The sequence below is a fragment of the Triticum dicoccoides genome, chromosome 7A (assembly GCF_002162155.2).
Source record: "Triticum dicoccoides isolate Atlit2015 ecotype Zavitan chromosome 7A, WEW_v2.0, whole genome shotgun sequence".
In the NCBI taxonomy this organism is placed as follows: Eukaryota; Viridiplantae; Streptophyta; class Magnoliopsida; order Poales; family Poaceae; genus Triticum; species Triticum dicoccoides.
In genome coordinates this window covers 56,464,378-56,484,414 of record NC_041392.1, presented here as the reverse complement: position 1 = coordinate 56,484,414, position 20,037 = coordinate 56,464,378, and positions in this window count along the sequence as shown.

Here is a 20,037-nt window from a genome sequence, read left to right as displayed (position 1 = left end):
CCTCTACGCGGATTGCCCTTCGCGCGTCTACGGCTGTGGCCGGCGGCCTCCGGGGGCTAGCATGCCGCCAAATCTTGCGTAGGCGGCCTCTCACAAGTCTGGAAGTGTTGTGGCGGTTGCAAATGCCCGGCACGCCTGTCCGGGGTGTGCCCCCATCACGGACGGCGCCGCCGCCGACACCTGGAGGGGGGAAACGGACGCGTCGGGTCTACACGGAGGGGATCTTGCTGTGCGTCTGGCCCGGATGTTGCTCCAAAGTGTTCCTATGGGATGACCTAACACAACCGGGTGGGGAGGTCCACTGGTCAAAGCCCGTCCGTGCAAAGTCAAAGGGCTAGATCCCGTGGTCAAACGCTACAGGGTTAGGCGGGACGGGGGCACTGGGGGGGTAGCAATGCCACCGGAGCGTCGCACCGGGCCCTCATACATGCGGGGTGGTGTGGTGGCATGTCCGAAGAGGCGGGACGCGTCTCCGGGGCGTGGCCCCCCCTCACGGACGGTGATGACACGGTAGTAGACGTTCTGTGGTAACGATGCGGCGTCATTATTACTAAATACTCAGAGCGCGATAAAATCATGAGTTTTTTTGCACGACGTGGGCACATGTGCTATAGGAATGATGGTATTTTTTCATAATTTTTGGTGATGGAGAAGTATCCGAAAAATTCCCTCTACGCGGATTGCCCTTCGCGCGTCTACGGCTGTGGCCGGCGGCCTCCGGGGGCTAGCATGCCGCCAAATCTTGCGTAGGCGGCCTCTCACAAGTCTGGAAGTGTTGTGGCGGTTGCAAACGCCCGGCACGCCTGTCCGGGGTGTGCCCCCCTCACGGACGGCGCCGCCGCCGACACCTGGAGGGGGGAAACAGATGCGTCGGGTCTACATGGAGGGGATCTTGCTGTGGGTCTGGCCCGGATGTTGCTCCAAAGTGTTCCTATGGGCTGACCTAACACAACCGGGTGGGGAGGTCCACTGGTCAAAGCCCGTCCGTGCAAAGTCAAAGGGCTAGATCCCGTGGTCAAACGCTACAGGGTTAGGCGGGACGGGGGCACTGGGGGTAGCAATGCCACCGGAGCGTCGCACCGGGCCCTCATACATGCGGGGTGGTGTGGTGGCATGTCCTAAGAGGCGGGACGCGTCTCCGGGGCGTGGCCCCCCCTCACGGACGGCGATGACACGGTAGTAGACGTTCTGCGGTAACGATGCGGCGTCAATATTACTAAATACTCGGAGAGCGATAAAATCATGAGTTTTTTTTGCACGACGTGGGAACATGTGCTATAGGAATGATGGTATTTTTCATAATTTTTGGTGATGCAGAAGTATCCGAAAAATTCCCTCTACGCGGATTGCCCTTCGCGCGTCGACGGCTGTGGCCGGCGGCCTCCGGGGGCTAGCATGCCGCCAAATCTCGCGTAGGCGGCCTCTCACAAGTCTGGAAGTGTTGTGGCGGTTGCAAACGCCAGGCACGCGTGTCCGGGGTGTGCCCCCCTCACGGACGGCACCGCTGCCGACACCTGGAGGGGGGAAACGGACGCGTCGGGTCTACACGGAGGGGATCTTGCTGTGGGTCTGGCCCGGATGTTGCTCCAAAGTGTTCCTATGGGCTGACCTAACACAACCGGGTGGGGAGGTCCACTGGTCAAAGCCCGTCAGTGCAAAGTCAAAGGGCTAGATCCCGTGGTCAAACGCTACAGGGTTAGGCAGGACGGAGGCACTTGGGGGTAGCAATCCCACCGGAGCGTCGCACCGGGCCCTCATACTTGCGGGGTGGTGTGGTGGCATGTCCGAAGAGGCGGGATGCGTCTCCGGGGCATGGCCCCCCCTCACGGACGGCGATGACACGGTAGTAGACGTTCTGCGGTAACGATGCGGCGTCAATATTACTAAATACTCGGAGCGCGATAAAATCATGAGTTTTTTTGCACGACGTGGGCACATGTGCTATAGGAACGATGGTATTTTTTTTCATAATTTTTGGTGATGGAGAAGTATCCGAAAAATTCCCTCTACGCGGATTGCCCTTCGCGCGTCTACGGCTGTGGCCGGCGGGCTCCGGGGGCTAGCATGCCGCCAAATCTTGCGTAGGCGGCCTCTCACAAGCCTGGAAGTATTGTGGCGGTTGCAAACGCCCGGCACGTGTGTCCGGGGTGTGCCCCCCCTCACGAACGGCACCGCCGCCGGCACCTGTAGGGGGGAAACGGACGCGTCGGGTCTACACGGAGTGGATCTTGCTGTGCGTCTGGCCCGGATGTTGCTCCAAAGTGTTCCTATGGGCTGACCTAACACAACCGGGTGGGGAGGTCCACTGGTCAAAGCCCGTCCGTGCAAAGTCAAAGGGCTAGATCCCGTTGTCAAACGCTACAGGGTTAGGCGGGACGGGGGCACTGGGGGGTAGCAATGCCACCGGAGCGTCGCACCGGGCCCTCATACATGCGGTGTGGTGTGCTGGCATGTCCGAAGAGGCGGGACGCATCTCCGGGGCGTGGCCCCCCCTCACGGACGGCGATGACACGGTAGTAGACGTTCTGCGGTAACGATGCGGCGTCAATATTACTAAATACTCGGAGCGCGATAAAATCATGAGTTTTTTTTGCACGACGTGGGCACATGTGCTATAGGAACGATGGTATTTTTTCATAATTTTTGGTGATGGAGAAGTATCCGAAAAATTCCCTCTACGCGGATTGCCCTTCGCGCGTCTACGGCTGTGGCCGGCGGCCTCCGGGGGCTAGCATGCCGCCAAATCTTGCGTAGGCGGCCTCTCACAAGTCTGAAAGTGTTGTGGCGGTTGCAAACGCCCGGCACGCGTGTCCGGGGTGTGCCCCCCTCACGGACGGCACCGCCGCCGACACCTGGAGGGGGGAAACGGACGCGTCGGGTCTACACGGAGGGGATCTTGCTGTGGGTCTGGCCCGGATGTTGCTCCAAAGTGTTCCTATGGGCTGACCTAACACAACCGGGTGGGGAGGTCCACTGGTCAAAGCCCGTCCGTGCAAAGTCAAAGGGCTAGATCCCGTGGTCAAACGCTACAGGGTTAGGCGGGACGGGGGCACTGGGGGGTAGCAATCCCACCGGAGCGTCGCACCGGGCCCTCATACTTGCGGGGTGGTGTGGTGGCATGTCCGAAGAGTCGGGACGCGTCTCCGGGGCATGGCCCCCCCTCACGGACGGCGATGACACGGTAGTAGACGTTCTGCGGTAACGATGCGGCGTCAATATTACTAAATACTCGGAGCGCGATAAAATCATGAGTTTTTTTGCACGACGTGGGCACATGTGCTATAGGAACGATGGTATTTTTTTCATAATTTTTGGTGATGGAGAAGTATCCGAAAAATTCCCTCTACGCGGATTGCCCTTCGCGCGTCTACGGCTGTGGCCGGCGGGCTCCGGGGGCTAGCATGCCGCCAAATCTTGCGTAGGCGGCCTCTCACAAGCCTGGAAGTATTGTGGCGGTTGCAAACGCCCGGCACGCGTGTCCGGGGTGTGCCCCCCCTCACGAACGGCACCGCCGCCGGCACCTGGAGGGGGGAAACGGACGCCTCGGGTCTACACGGAGTGGATCTTGCTGTGGGTCTGGCCCGGATGTTGCTCCAAAGTGTTCCTATTGGCTGACCTAACAGAACCGGGTGGGGAGGTCCACTGGTCAAAGCCCGTCCGTGCAAAGTCAAAGGGCTAGATCCCGTGGTCAAACGCTACAGGGTTAGGCGGGACGGGGGCACTGGGGGGTAGCAATGCCACCGGAGCGTCGCACCGGGCCCTCATACATGCGGTGTGGTGTGGTGGCATGTCCGAAGAGGCGGGACGCGTCTCCGGGGTGTGGCCCCCCCTCACGGACGGCGATGACACGGTAGTAGACGTTCTGCAGTAACGATGCGGCGTCAATATTACTAAATACTCGGAGCGCGATAAAATCATGAGTTTTTTTGCACGACGTGGGCACATGTGCTATAGGAACGATGGTATTTTTTCATAATTTTTGGTGATGGAGAAGTATCCGAAAAATTCCCTCTACGCGGATTGCCCTTCGCGCGTCTACGGCTGTGGCCGGCGGCCTCCGGGGGCTAGCATGCCGCCAAATCTTGCGTTGGCGGCCTCTCACAAGTCTGGAAGTGTTGTGGCGGTTGCAAATGCCCGGCACGCCTGTCCGGGGTGTGCCCCCCTCACGGACGGCGCCGCCGCCGACACCTGGAGGGGGGAAACGGACGCGTCGGGTCTACACGGAGGGGATCTTGCTGTGGGTCTGGCCCGGATGTTGCTCCAAAGTGTTCCTATGGGCTGACCTAACACAACCGGGTGGGGAGGTCCACTGGTCAAAGCCCGTTCGTGCAAAGTCAAAGGGCTAGATCCCGTGGTCAAACGCTACAGGGTTAGGCGGGACGGGGGCACTGGGGGTAGCAATGCCACCGGAGCGTCGCACCGGGCCCTCATACATGCGGGGTGGTGTGGTGGCATGTCCGAAGAGGCGGGACGCGTCTCCGGGGCATGGCCCCCCCTCACGGACGGCGATGACACGGTAGTAGACGTTCTGTGGTAACGATGCGGCGTCAATATTACCAAATACTAAGAGCGCGATAAAATCATGAGTTTTTTTGCACGACGTGGGCACATGTGCTATAGGAATGATGGTATTTTTTCATAAATTTTGGTGATGGAGAAGTATCCGAAATATTCCCTCTACGCGGATTGCCCTTCGCGCGTCTACGGCTGTGGCCGGCGGGCTCCGGGGGCTAGCATGCCGCCAAATCTTGCGTAGGCGGCCTCTCACAAGTCTGGAAGTGTTGTGGCGGTTGCAAACGCCCGACACGCCTGTCCGGGGTGTGCCCTCCTCACGGACGGTGCCGCCGCCGACACCTGGAGGGGGGAAACAGACGCGTCGGGTCTACATGGAGGGGATCTTGCTGTGGGTCTGGCCCGGATGTTGCTCCAAAGTGTTCCTATGGGCTGACCTAACACAACCGGGTGGGGAGGTCCACTGGTCAAAGCCCGTCCGTGCAAAGTCAAAGGGCTAGATCCCGTGGTCAAACGCTACAGGGTTAGGCGGGACGGGGGCACTGGGGGTAGCAATGCCACCGGAGCGTCGCACCGGGCCCTCATACATGCGGGGTGGTGTGGTGGCATGTCCGAAGAGGCGGGACGCGTCTCCGGGGCGTGGCCCCCCCTCGCGGACGGCGATGACACGGTAGTAGACGTTCTGTGGTAACGATGCGGCGTCAATATTACTAAATACTCAGAGCGCGATAAAATCATCAGTTTTTTGCACGACGTGGGCACATGTGCTATAGGAATGATGGTATTTTTTCATAATTTTTGGTGATGGAGAAGTATCCGAAAAATTCCTTCTACGCGGATTGCCCTTCGCGCGTCTACGACTGTGGCCGGCGGCCTCCGGGGGCTAGCATGCCGCCAAATCTAGCGTAGGCGGCCTCTCACAAGTCTGGAAGTGTTGTGGCGGTTGCAAACGCCTGGCACGCCTGTCCGGGGTGTCCCCCCCTCACGGACGGCGCCGCCGCCGACACCTGGAGGGGGGAAACGGACGCGTCGGGTCTACACGGAGGGGATCTTGCTGTGGGTCTGGCCCGGATGTTGCTCCAAAGTGTTCCTATGGGCTGACCTAACACAACCGGGTGGGGAGGTCCACTGGTCAAAGCCCGTCCGTGCAAAGTCAAAGGGCAAGATCCCGTGGTCAAACGCTACAGGGTTAGGCGGGACGGGGGCACTGAGGGTAGCAATGCCACCGGAGCGTCGCATCGGGCCCTCATACATGCGGGGTGGTGTGGTGGCATGTCCTAAGAGGCGGGACGCGTCTCCGGGGCATGGCCCCCCCTCACGGACAGCGATGACACGGTAGTAGACGTTCTGCGGTAACGATGCGGCGTCAATATTACTAAATACTCGGAGCTCGATAAAATCATGAGTTTTTTTGCACGACGTGGGCACATGTGCTATAGGAATGATGGTATTTTTTCATAATTTTTGGTGATGGAGAAGTATCCGAAAAATTCCCTCTACGCGGATTGCCCTTCGCGCGTCTACGGCTGTGGCCGGCGGCCTCCGGGGGCTAGCATGCCGCCAAATCTTGCGTAAGCGGCCTCTCACAAGTCTGGAAGTGTTGTGGCGGTTGCAAACGCCCGGCACGCGTGTCCGGGGTGTGCCCCCCTCACGGACGGCACCGCCGCCGACACCTGGAGGGGGGAAACGGACGCGTCGGGTCTACACGAAGGGGATCTTGCTGTGGGTCTGGCCCGGATGTTGCTCCAAAGTGTTCCTATGGGCTGACCTAACACAACCGGGTGGGGAGGTCCACTGGTCAAAGCCCGTCCGTGCAAAGTCAAAGGGCTAGATCCCGTGGTCAAACGCTACAGGTTTAGGCGGGACGGGGGCACTGGGGGGTAGCAATGCCACCGGAGCGTCGCACCAGGCCCTCATACTTGCGGGGTGGTGTGGTGGCATGTCCGAAGAGGCGGGACGCGTCTCCGGGGCATGGCCCCCCCTCACGGACGGCGATGACACGGTAGTAGACGTTCTGCGGTAACGATGCGGCGACAATATTACTAAATACTCGAAGCGCGATAAAATCATGAGTTTTTTTGCACGACATGGGCACATGTGCTATAGGAACGAGGGTATTTTTTCATAATTTTTGGTGATGGAGAAGTATCCGAAAAATTCCCTCTACGCGGATTGCCCTTCGCGCGTCTACAGCTGTCGCCGGCGGCCTCCGGGGGCTAGCATGCCGCCAAATCTTGCGTAGGCGGCCTCTCACAAGTCTGGAAGTGTTGTGGCGGTTGCAAATGCCCGGCACGCCTGTCCGGGGGGTGCCCCCCTCACGGACGGCGCCGCCGCCGACACCTGGAGGGGGGAAACGGACGCGTCGGGTCTACACGGAGGGGATCTTGCTGTGGGTCTGGCCCGGATGTTGCTCCAAAGTGTTCCTATGGGCTGACCTAACACAACCGGGTGGGGAGGTCCACTGGTCAAAGCCCGTCCGTGCAAAGTCAAAGGGCTAGATCCCGTGGTCAAACGCTACAGGGTTAGGCGGGACGGGGGCACTGGGGGGTAGCAATGCCACCGGAGCGTCGCACCGGGCCCTCATACATGCGGGGTGGTGTGGTGGCATGTCCGAAGAGGTGGGACGCGTCTCCGGGGCGTGGCCCCCCCTCACGGACGGCGATGACACGGTAGTAGACGTTCTGTGGTAACGATGCGGCGTCAATATTACTAAATACTCAGAGCGCGATAAAATCATGAGTTTTTTTGCACGACGTGGGCACATGTGCTATAGGAATGATGGTATTTTTTCATAAATTTTGGTGATGGAGAAGTATCCGAAAAATTCCCTCTACGCGGATTGCCCTTCGCGCGTCTACGGCTGTGGCCGGCGGCCTCCGGGGGCTAGCATGCCGCCAAATCTTGCGTAGGCGGCCTCTCACAAGTCTGGAAGTGTTGTGGCGGTTGCAAATGCCCGGCACGCCTGTCTGGGGTGTGCCCCCCTCACGGACGGCGCCGCCGCCGACACCTGGAGGGGGGAAACGGACGCGTCGGGTCTACAGGGAGGGGATCATGCTGTGGGTCTGGCCCGGATGTTGCTCCAAAGTGTTCCTATGGGCTGACCTAACACAACCGGGTGGGGAGGTCCACTAGTCAAAGCACGTCCGTGCAAAGTCAAAGGGCTAGATCCCGTGGTCAAACGCTACAGGGTTAGGCGGGACGGGGGCACTAGGGGGTAGCAATGCCACCGGAGCGTCGCACCGGGCCCTCATACATGTGGGGTGGTGTGGTGGCATGTCCGAAGAGGCGGGACGCGTCTCCGGCGCGTGCCCCCCCCTCACGGACGACGATGACACGGTAGTAGACGTTCTGCGGTAACGATGCGGCGTCAATATTACTAAATACTCGGAGCGCGATAAAATCATGAGTTTTTTTGCATGACGTGGGCACATGTGCTATAGGAACGATGGTATTTTTTCATAATTTTTTGTGCTGGAGAAGTATCTGAAAAATTCCCTCCACGCGGATTGCCCTTCGCGCGTCTACGGCTGTGGCCGGCAGCCTCCGGGGGCTAGCATGCCGCCAAATCTTGTGTAGGCGGCCTCTCAGAAGTCTGGAAGTGTTGTGGCGGTTGAAAACGCCCGGCACGCGTGTCCGGGGTGTACCCTCCCTCACGGATGGCGCCGCCGCCGGCAACTGGAGGGGGAAAACTGACGCTCGGGTCTACACGGAGGGGATCTTGCTGTGGGTCTGGCCCGGATGTTGCTCCAAAGTGTTCCTATGGGCTGACCTAACACAACCGGGTGGGGAGGTCCACTGGTCAAAGTCCGTCCGTGCAAAGTCAAAGGGCTAGATCCCGTGGTCAAACGCTACAGGGTTAGGCGGGACGGGGGCACTGGGGGTAGCAATGCCACCGGAGCGTCGTACCGGGCCCTCATACTTGTGGGGTGGTGTGGTGGCATGTCCGAAGAGGCAGGACGCGTCTCCGGGGCATGGCCCCCCCTCACGGACGGCGATGACACGGTAGTAGACGTTCTGCGGTAACGATGCGGCGTCAATATTACTAAATACTCGGAGCGCGATAAAATCATGAGTTTTTTTGCACTACGTGGGCACACGTGCTATAGGAACGATGGTGTTTTTTCATAATTTTTGGTGATGGAGAAGTATCCGAAAAATTCCCTCTACGCGGATTGCCCTTCGCGCGTCTACGGCTGTGGCCGGCGGCCTTCGGGGGCTAGCATGCCACCAAATCTTGCGTAGGTGGCCTCTCACAAGTCTGAAAGTGTTGTGGCGGTTGCAAACGCCCGGCAAGCGTGTCCGGGGTGTGCCCCCCTCACGGACGGCGCCGCCGCCAGCACCTGGAGGGGGGAAACGGACGCGTCGGGTCTACACGGAGGGGATCTTGCTGTGGGTCTGGCCCGGATGTTGCTCCAAAGTGTTCCTATGGGCTGACCTAACACAACCGGGTGGGGTGGTCCACTGGTCAAAGCCCGTCCGTGCAAAGTCAAAGGGCTAGATCCCGTGGTCAAACACTACAGGGTTAGGCGGGACGAGGGCACTGGGGGTAGCAATGCCACCGGAGTGTCGCACCGGGCCCTCATATATGCGGGGTGGTGTGGTGGCATGTTCGAAGAGGCGGGACGCGTCTCCGGGGCGTGGCCCCCCCTCACGGACGGCGATGACACGGTAGTAGACGTTCTGCGGTAACGATGCGGCGTCAATATTACTAAATACTCGGAGCGCGATAAAATCATGAGTTTTTTGCACGACGTGGGCACATGTGCTATAAGAACGATGGTATTTTTTCATAATTTTTGGTGATGGAGAAGTATCCAAAAAATTCCCTCTACGCGGATTGCCCTTCGCGCGTCTACGGCTGTGGCCGGTAGCCTCCGTGGGCTAGCATGCCGCCAAATCTTGCGTAGGCGGCCTCTCACAAGTATGGAAGTGTTGTGGCGGTTGCAAACGCCCGGCACGCGTGTCCGAGGTGTGCCCCCCTCACGGACGGCGCCGCCGCCGGCACCGGAGGGGGGAAACGGACGCGTCGGGTCTACACGGAGGGGATCTTGCTGTGGGTCTGGCCCGGATGTTGCTCCAAAGTGTTCCTATGGGCTGACCTAACACAACCGGGTGGGGAGGTCCACTGGTCAAAGCCCGTCCGTGCAAAGTCAAAGGGCTAGATCCCGTGGTCGAACGCTACAGGGTTAGGCGGGACGGGGGCACTAGGGGGTAGCAATGCCACCGGAGCGTCGCACCGGGCCCTCATACATGCGGGGTGGTGTGGTGGCAAGTTCGAAGAGGCGGGACGCGTCTTCGGGGCGTGCCCCCCCCCCTCACGGACGGCGATGACACGGTAGTAGACGTTCTGCGGTAACGATGCAGCGTCAATATTACTAAATACTCGGAGCGCGATAAAATCATGAGTTTTTTTGCACGACGTGGGCACATGTGCTATAGGAACGATGGTATTTTTTCATAACTTTGGGTGATGGAGAAGTATCCGAAAAATTCCCTCTACGCGGATTACCCTTCGCGCGTCTACGGTTGTGGCCGGCAGCCTCCAAGGGCTAGCATGCCACCAAATCTTGAGTAGGCGGCCTCTCACAAGTCTGGAAGTGTTGTGGCGGTTGAAAACGCCCGGCACGCGTGTCCGGGGTGTGCCCCCCCTCACGGGCGGCGCCGCCGCCGGCACCGGGAGGGGGGAAACGGACGCGTCGGGTCTACGCGGAGGGGATCTTGCTGTGGGTCTGGCCCGGATGTTGCTCCAAAGTGTTCCTATGGGCTGACCTAACACAACCGGGTGGGGAGGTCCACTGGTCAAAGCCCGTCCGTGCAAAGTCAAAGGGCTAGATCCCGTGGTCGAATGCTACAGGGTTAGGCGGGACAGGGGCACTAGGGGGTAGCAATGCCACCGGAGTGTCGCACCGGGCCCTCATACATGTGGGGTGGTGTGGTGGCATGTCCGAAGAGGCGGGACGCGTCTCCGGGGCGTGGCCCCCCCTCACGGACGGCGATGACACGGTAGTAGACATTCTGCGGTAACGATGCGGCGTCGGTATTACTAAATACTCGGAGCGCGATAAAATCATGAGTTTTTTTGCACGACGTGGGCACATGTGCTGTAGGAACGATGGTATTTTTTCATAATTTTTGGTGATGGAGAAGTATCCGAAAAATTCCCTCTACGCGGATTGCCCTTCGCGCGTCTACGGCTGTGGCCGGCAGCCTCCGGGGGCTAGCATGCCGCCAAATCTTGCGTAGGCGGCCTCTCACAAGTCTGGAAGTGTTGTGGCGGTTGAAAACGCCCGACATGCGTGTCCGGGGTGTGCCCCCCTCACGGACGGTGCCGCCGCCGGCCCCTGGAGGGGGGAAACGGACGCGTCGGGTCTACACGGAGGGGATCTTGCTGTGGGTCTGGCCCGGATGTTGCTCCAAAGTGTTCCTATGGGCTGACCTAACACAACCGGGTGGGGAGGTCCACTGGTCAAAGCCCGTCCGTGCAAAGTCAAAGGGTTAGATCCCCTGGTCGAACGCTACAAGGTTAGGCGGGACGGGGGCACTGGGGGTAGCAATGCCACCGGAGCGTCGCACCGGGCCCTCATACATGCGGTGTGGTGTGCTGGCATGTCCGAAGAGGCGGGACGCGTCTCCGGGGCGTGGCCCCCCCTCACGGACGGCGATGACACGGTAGTAGACGTTCCGCGGTAACGATGTGGCGTCAATATTACTAAATACTCAGAGTGCGATAAAATCATGAGTTTTTTTGCACGACGTGGGCACATGTGCTATAGGAACGATGGTATTTTTTCATAATTTTGGGTGATGGAGAAGTATCCGAAAAATTCCCTCTACGCGGATTGCCCTTCGCGCATCTACGGCTGTGGCCGGCGGCCTCTGGGGGCTAGCATGCCGCAAAATCTTGCGTAGGCGGCCTCTCACAAGTCTGGAAGTGTTGTGGCGGTTGCAAACGCCCGGCACGCGTGTCCGGGGTGTGCCCCCCCTCACGGACGGCGCCGTCGCCGGCACCTGGAGGGGGGAAACGGACGCGTCGGGTCTACACGGAGGGGATATTGCTGTGGGTCTGGCCCGGATGTTGCTCCAAAGTGTTCCTATGGGCTGACCTAACACAACCGGGTGGGGAGGTCCACTGGTCAAAGCCCGTCCGTGCAAAGTCAAAGGGCTAGATCCCGTGGTCAAACGCTACAGGGTTAGGCGGGACGGGGGCACTGGGGGGTAGCAATGCCACCGGAGCGTCGCACCGGGCCCTCATACATGCGGGGTGGTGTGGTGGCATGTCCTAAGTGGCGGGACGCGTCTCCGGGGCGTGGCCCCCCCTCACGGTCGGCGATGACACGGTAGTAGACGTTCTGCGGTAACGATGCGGCGTCAATATTACTAAATACTCGGAGCGCGATAAAATCATGAGTTTTTTTGCACGACGTGGGCACATGTGCTATAGGAATGATGGTATTTTTTCATAATTTTTGGTGATGGAGAAGTATCCGAAAAATTCCCTCTACGCGGATTGCCCTTCGCGCGTCTACGGCTGTGGCCGGCGGCCTCCGGGGGCTAGCATGCCACCAAATCTTGCGTAGGCAGCCTCTCACAAGTCTGGAAGTGTTGTGGCGGTTGTAAACGCCCGGCACGCGTGTCCGTGGTGTGCCCCCCTCACGGACGGCACCGCCGCCGACACCTGGAGGGGGGAAACGGACGCGTCGGGTCTACACGGAGGGGATCTTGCTGTGGGTCTGGCCCGGATGTTGCTCCAAAGTGTTCCTATGGGCTGACCTAACACAACCGGGTGGGGAGGTCCACTGGTCAAAGCCCGTCTGTGCAAAGTCAAAGGGCTAGATCCCGTGGTCAAACGCTACAGGGTTAGGCGGGACGGGGGCACTGGGGGTAGCAATGCCACCGGAGCGTCGCACCGGGCCCTCATACTTGCGGGGTGGTGTGGTGGCATGTCCGAAGAGGCGGGACGCATCTCCGGGGCATGGCCCCCCCTCACGGACGGCAATGACACGGTAGTAGACGTTCTGTGGTAACGATGCGGCGTCTATATTACTAAATACTCGGAGCGCGATAAAATCATGAGTTTTTTTGCACGACGTGGGCACATGTGCTATAGGAACGAGGGTATTTTCTAATAATTTTTGGTGATGGAGAAGTATCCGAAAAATTCCCTCTACGCGGATTGCCCTTCGCGCGTCTACAACCGTGGCCGGCGGCCTCCGGGGGCTAGCATGCCGCCAAATCTTGCGTAGGCGGCCTCTCACAAGTCTGGAAGTGTTGTGGCGATTGCAAACGCCCGGCACACGTGTCCGGGGTGTGCCCCCCTCACAGACGAAGCCGCCGCTGACACCTGGAGGGGGGAAACGGACGCGTCGGCTCTACACGGAGGGGATCTTGCTATGGGTCTGGCCCGGATGTTGCTCCAAAGTGTTCCTATGGGCTGACCTAACACAACCGGGTGGGGAGGTCCACTGGTCAAAGCCCGTCCGTGCAAAGTCAAAGGGCTAGATCCCGTGGTCAAACGCTACAGGGTTAGGCGGGACGGGGGCACTGGGGGTAGCAATACCACCGGAGCGTCGCACCGGGTCCTCATACATGCGGGGTGGTGTGGTGGCATGTCCGAAGAGGCGGGACGCGTCTCCGGGGCGTGGCCCCCCTCACGGACGGCGATGACACGGTAGTAGATGTCCTGCGGTAACGATGCGGCGTCAATATTACTAAATACTCGGAGCGCAATAAAATCATGAGTTTTTTTGAATGACGTGGGCACATGTGCTATAGGAACGATGGTATTTTTTCATATTTTTTGGTGATGGAGAAGTATCTAAAAAATTCCCTCTACGCGGATTGCCCTTCGAACGTCTACGGCGGTGGCCGGCGGCCTCCGGGGGCTAGCATGCCGCCAAATCTTGCGTAGGCGGCCTCTCACAAGTCTGGAAGTGTTGTGGCGGTTGCAAACGCCCGGCAGGCATGTCCGGGGTGTGCCCCCCCTCACGGACGGCGCCGCCGCCGGTACCTGGAGGGAGGAAACGGACGCGTCGGGTCTACACGGAGGGGATCTTGCTGTGGGTCTGGCCCGGATGTTGCTCCAAAGTGTTCCTATGGGCTGACCTAACACAACCGGATGTTGCTGTGGGTCTTGCCCGGATGTTGCTCCAAAGTGTTCCTATGGGCTGACCTAACACAACCGGGTGGGGAGGTCCACTGGTCAAAGCCCGTCCGTGCAAAGTCAAAGGGCTAGATCCCGTGGTCAAACGCTACAGGGTTAGGCGGGACGGGGGCACTGGGGGGTAGCAATGCCACCGGAGCATCGCACCGGGCCCTCATACATGCGGGGTGGCGTGGTGGCATGTCCGAAGAGGTGGGACGCGTCTCCGGGGCGTGGCCCCCCTCACGGACGGCGATGACACGGTAGTAGACGTTCTGCGGTAACGATGCGGCGTCAATATTAGTAAATACTCGGAGCGTGATAAAATCATGAGTTTTTTTGCACGACGTGGGCACATGTGCTATAGGAACGAGGGTATTTTTTCATAATTTTTGGTGATGGAGAAGTATCCGAAAAATTCCCTCTACGCGGATTGCCCTTCGCGCGTCTACGATTGTGGCCGGCGGCCTCCGGGGGCTAGCATGCCGCCAAATCTTGCGTAGGCGGCCTCTCACAAGTCTGGAAGTGTTGTGGCGGTTGCAAACGCCCGGCACGCCTGTCCGGGGTGTGCCCCCCCTCACGGACGGTGCCGCCGCCGACACCTGGAGGGGGGAAACGGACGCGTCGGGTCTAAACGGAGGGGATCTTGCTGTGGGTCTGGCCCGGATGTTGCTCCAAAGTGTTCCTATGGGCTGACCTAACACAACCGGGTGGGGAGGTCCACTGGTCAAAGCCCGTCCGTGCAAAGTCAAAGGGCTAGATCCCGTGGTCAAACGCTAGAGGGTTAGGCGGGACGGGGCCACTGGGGGTAGCAATGCCACCGGAGCGTTGCACCGGGCCCTCATACATGCGGGGTGGTGTGGTGGCATGTCCGAAGAGGCGGGACGCGTCTCTGGGGCGTGGCCCCCCCTCACGGACGGCGATGACACGGTAGTAGACGTTCTGTGGTAACGATGCGGCGTCAATATTACTAAATACTCAGAGCGCGATAAAATCATGAGTTTTTTTGCACGATGTGGGCACATGTGCTATAGGAATGATGGTATTTTTTCATAAATTTTGGTGATGAAGAAGTATACGAAAAATTCCCTCTACGCGGATTGCCCTTCGCGCGTCTACGGCTGTGGCCGGCGGCCTCCGGGGGCTAGCATGCCGCCAAATCTTGCGTAGGCGGCCTCTCACAAGTCTGGAAGTGTTGTGGCGGTTGCAAACGCCCGGCACGCCTGTCCGGGGTGTGCCCCCCTCAAGGACGGCGCCGCCGCCGACACCTGGAGGGGGGAAACAGACGTGTCGGGTCTACATGGAGGGGATGTTGCTGTGGGTCTGGCCCGGATGTTGCTCCAAAGTGTTCCTATGGGCTGACCTAACACAACCGGGTGGGGAGGTCCACTGGTCAAAGCCCGTCCGTGCAAAGTCAAAGGGCTAGATCCTGTGGTCAAACGCTAGAGGGTTAGGCGGGACGGGAGCACTGGGGGGTAGCAATGCCACCGGAGCGTCGCACCGGGCCCTCATACATGCGGGGTGGTGTGGTGGCATGTCCGAAGAGGCGAGACGCGTCTCCGGGGCGTGGCCCCCCCTCACGGACGGCGATGACACCGTAGTACACGTTCTGTGGTAACGATGCGGCGTCAATATTACTAAATACTCAGAGCGCGATAAAATCATGAGTTTTTTTGCACGACGTGGGCACATGTGCTATAGGAATGATGGTATTTTTTCATAATTTTTGGTGATGGAGAAGTATTCGAAAAATTCCCTCTACGCGGATTGCCCTTCGCGCGTCTACGGCTGTGGCCGGCGGCCTCCGGGGGCTAGCATGCCGCCAAATCATGCGTAGGCGGCCTCTCACAAGTCTGGAAGTGTTGTGTCGGTTGCAAACGCCCGGCACGCCGGTCCGGGGTGTGCCCCCCCTCACGGACGGCGCCGCCGCCGACACCTGGAGGGGGGAAACGGACGCGTCGGGTCTACACGGAGGGGATCTTGCTGTGGGTCTGGCCCGGATGTTGCTCCAAAGTGTTCCTATGGGCTGACCTAACACAACCGGGTGGGGAGGTCCACTGGTCAAAGCCCGTCCGTGCAAAGTCAAAGGGCTAGATGCCGTGGTCAAACGCTACAGGGTTAGGCGGGACGGGGGCACTGGGGGTAGCAATGCCACCGGAGCGTCGCACCGGGCCCTCATACATGCGGGGTGGTGTGGTGGCATGTCCTAAGTGGCGGGACGCGTCTCCGGGGCGTGGCCCCCCCTCACGGACGGCGATGACACGGTAGTAGACGTTCTGCGGTAACGATGCGGCGTCAATATTACTAAATACTCGGAGCGCGATAAAATCATGAGTTTTTTTGCACGACGTGGGCACATGTGCTATAGGAATGATGGTATTTTTTCATAATTTTTGGTGATGGAGAAGTATCCGAAAAATTCCCTCTACGCGGATTGCCCTTCGCGCGTCTACGGCTGTGGCCGGCGGCCTCCGGGGGCTAGCATGCCGCCAAATCTTGCGTAGGCGGCCTCTCACAAGTCTGGAAGTGTTGTGGCGGTTGCAAACGCCCGGCACGCGTGTCCGTGGTGTGCCCCCCTCACGGACGGCACCGCCGCCGACACCTGGAGGGGGGAAACGGACGCGTCGGGTCTACACGGAGGGGATCTTGCTGTGGGTCTGGCCCGGATGTTGCTCCAAAGTGTTCCTATGGGCTGACCTAACACAACCGGGTGGGGAGGTCCACTGGTCAAAGCCCGTCTGTGCAAAGTCAAAGGGCTAGATCCCGTGGTCAAACGCTACAGGGTTAGGCGGGACGGGGGCACTAGGGGTAGCAATGCCACCGGAGTGTCGCACCGGGCCCTCATACTTGCGGGGTGGTGTGGTGGCATGTCCGAAGAGGCGGGACGCATCTCCGGGGCATGGCCCCCCCTCACGGACGGCAATGACACGGTAGTAGACGTTCTGTGGTAACGATGCGGCGTCAATATTACTAAATACTCGGAGCGCGATAAAATCATGAGTTTTTTTGCACGACGTGGGCACATGTGCTATAGGAACGAGTGTATTTTCTAATAATTTTTGGTGATGGAGAAGTATCCGAAAAATTCCCTCTACGCGGATTGCCCTTCGCGCGTCTACAACCGTGGCCGGCGGCCTCCGGGGGCTAGCATGCCGCCAAATCTTGCGTAGGCGGCCTCTCACAAGTCTGGAAGTGTTGTGGCGATTGCAAACGCCCGGCACACGTGTCCGGGGTGTGCCCCCCTCACGGACGAAGCCGCCGCTGACACCTGGAGGGGGGAAACGGACGCGTCGGGTCTACACGGAGGGGATCTTGCTATGGGTCTGGCCCGGATGTTGCTCCAAAGTGTTCCTATGGGCTGACCTAACACAACCGGGTGGGGAGGTCCACTGGTCAAAGCCCGTCCGTGCAAAGTCAAAGGGCTAGATCCCGTGGTCAAACGCTACAGGGTTAGGCGGGACGGGGGCACTGGGGGTAGCAATACCACCGGAGCGTCGCACCGGGTCCTCATACATGCGGGGTGGTGTGGTGGCATGTCCGAAGAGGCGGGACGCGTCTCCGGGGCGTGGCCCCCCTCACGGACGGCGATGACACGGTAGTAGATGTTCTGCGGTAACGATGCGGCGTCAATATTACTAAATACTCGGAGCGCAATAAAATCATGAGTTTTTTTGAATGACGTGGGCACATGTGCTATAGGAATGATGGTATTTTTTCATAAATTTTGGTGATGGAGAAGTATACGAAAAATTCCCTCTACGCGGATTGCCCTTCGCGCGTCTACGGCTGTGGCCGACGGCCTCCGGGGGCTAGCATGCCGCCAAATCTTGCGTAGGCGGCCTCTCACAAGTCTGGAAGTGTTGTGGCGGTTGCAAACGCCCGGCACGCCTGTCCGGGGTGTGCCCCCCTCAAGGACGGCGCCGCCGCCGACACCTGGAGGGGGGAAACAGACGTGTCGGGTCTACATGGAGGGGATCTTGCTGTGGGTCTGGCCCGGATGTTGCTCCAAAGTGTTCCTATGGGCTGACCTAACACAACCGGGTGGGGAGGTCCACTGGTCAAAGCCCGTCCGTGCAAAGTCAAAGGGCTAGATCCCGTGGTCAAACGCTAGAGGGTTAGGCGGGACGGGAGCACTGGGGGGTAGCAATGCCACCGGAGCGTCGCACCGGGCCCTCATACATGCGGGGTGGTGTGGTGGCATGTCCGAAGAGGCGAGACGCGTCTCCGGGGCGTGGCCCCCCCTCACGGACGGCGATGACACCGTAGTACACGTTCTGTGGTAACGATGCGGCATCAATATTACTAAATACTCAGAGCGCGATAAAATCATGAGTTTTTTTGCACGACGTGGGCACATGTGCTATAGGAATGATGGTATTTTTTCATAATTTTTGGTGATGGAGAAGTATTCGAAAAATTCCCTCTACGCGGATTGCCCTTCGCGCGTCTACGGCTGTGGCCGGCGGCCTCCGGGGGCTAGCATGCCGCCAAATCTTGCGTAGGCGGCCTCTCACAAGTCTGGAAGTGTTGTGTCGGTTGCAAACGCCCGGCACGCCTGTCCGGGGTGTGCCCCCCCTCACGGACGGCGCCGCCGCCGACACCTGGAGGGGGGAAACGGACGCGTCGGGTCTACACGGAGGGGATCTTGCTGTGAGTCTGGCCCGGATGTTGCTCCAAAGTGTTCCTATGGGCTGACCTAACACAACCGGGTGGGGAGGTCCACTGGTCAAAGCCCGTCCGTGCAAAGTCAAAGGGCTAGATCCCGTGGTCAAACGCTACAGGGTTAGGCGGGACGGGGGCACTGGGGGGTAGCAATGCCACCGGAGCGTCGCACCGGGCCCTCATACATGCGGGGTGGTGTGGTGGCATGTCCTAAGTGGCGGGACGCGTCTCCGGGGCGTGCCCCCCCCCTCACGGACGGCGATGACACGGTAGTAGACGTTCTGCGGTAACGATGCGGCGTCAATATTACTAAATACTCGGAGCGCGATAAAATCATGAGTTTTTTTGCACGACGTGGGCACATGTGCTATAGGAATGATGGTATTTTTTCATAATTTTTGGTGATGGAGAAGTATCCGAAAAATTCCCTCTACGCGGATTGCCCTTCGCGCGTCTACGGCTGTGGCCGGCGGCCTCCGGGGGCTAGCATGCCGCCAAATCTTGCGTAGGCGGCCTCTCACAAGTCTGGAAGTGTTGTGTCGGTTGCAAACGCCCGGCACGCGTGTCCGTGGTGTGCCCCCCTCACGGACGGCACCGCCGCCGACACCTGGAGGGGGGAAACGGACGCGTCGGGTCTACACGGAGGGGATCTTGCTGTGGGTCTGGCCCGGATGTTGCTCCAAAGTGTTCCTATGGGCTGATTTAACACAACCGGGTGGGGAGGTCCACTGGTCAAAGCCCGTCTGTGCAAAGTCAAAGGGCTAGATCCCGTGGTCAAACGCTACAGGGTTAGGCGGGACGGGGGCACTGGGGTAGCAATGCCACCGGAGCGTCGCACCGGGCCCTCATACTTGCGGGGTGGTGTGGTGGCATGTCCGAAGAGGCGGGACGCATCTCCGGGGCATGGCCCCCCCTCACGGACGGCAATGACACGGTAGTAGACGTTCTGTGGTAACGATGCGGCGTCAATATTACTAAATACTCGGAGCGCGATAAAATCATTAGTTTTTTTGCACGACGTGGGCACATGTGCTATAGGAACGAGGGTATTTTCTAATAATTTTTGGTGATGGAGAAGTATCCGAAAAATTCCCTCTATGCGGATTGCCCTTCGCGCGTCTACAACCGTGGCCGGCGGCCTCCGGGGGCTAGCATGCCGCCAAATCTTGCGTAGGCGGCCTCTCACAAGTCTGGAAGTGTTGTGGCGATTGCAAACGCCCGGCACACGTGTCCGGGGTGTGCCCCCCTCACAGACGAAGCCGCCGCTGACACCTGGAGGGGGGAAACGGACGCGTCGGGTCTACACGGAGGGGATCTTGCTATGGGTCTGGCCCGGATGTTGCTCCAAAGTGTTCCTATGGGCTGACCTAACACAACCGGGTGGGGAGGTCCACTGGTCAAAGCCCGTCCGTGCAAAGTCAAAGGGCTAGATCCCGTGGTCAAACGCTACAGGGTTAGGCGGGACGGGGGCACTGGGGGTAGCAATACCACCGGAGCGTCGCACCGGGTCCTCATACATGCGGGGTGGTGTGGTGGCATGTCCGAAGAGGCGGGACGCGTCTCCGGGGCGTGGCCCCCCTCACGGACGGCGATGACACGGTAGTAGATGTTCTGCGGTAACGATGCGGCGTCAATATTACTAAATACTCGGAGCGCAATAAAATCATGAGTTTTTTTGAATGACGTGGGCACATGTGCTATAGGAACGATGGTATTTTTTCATA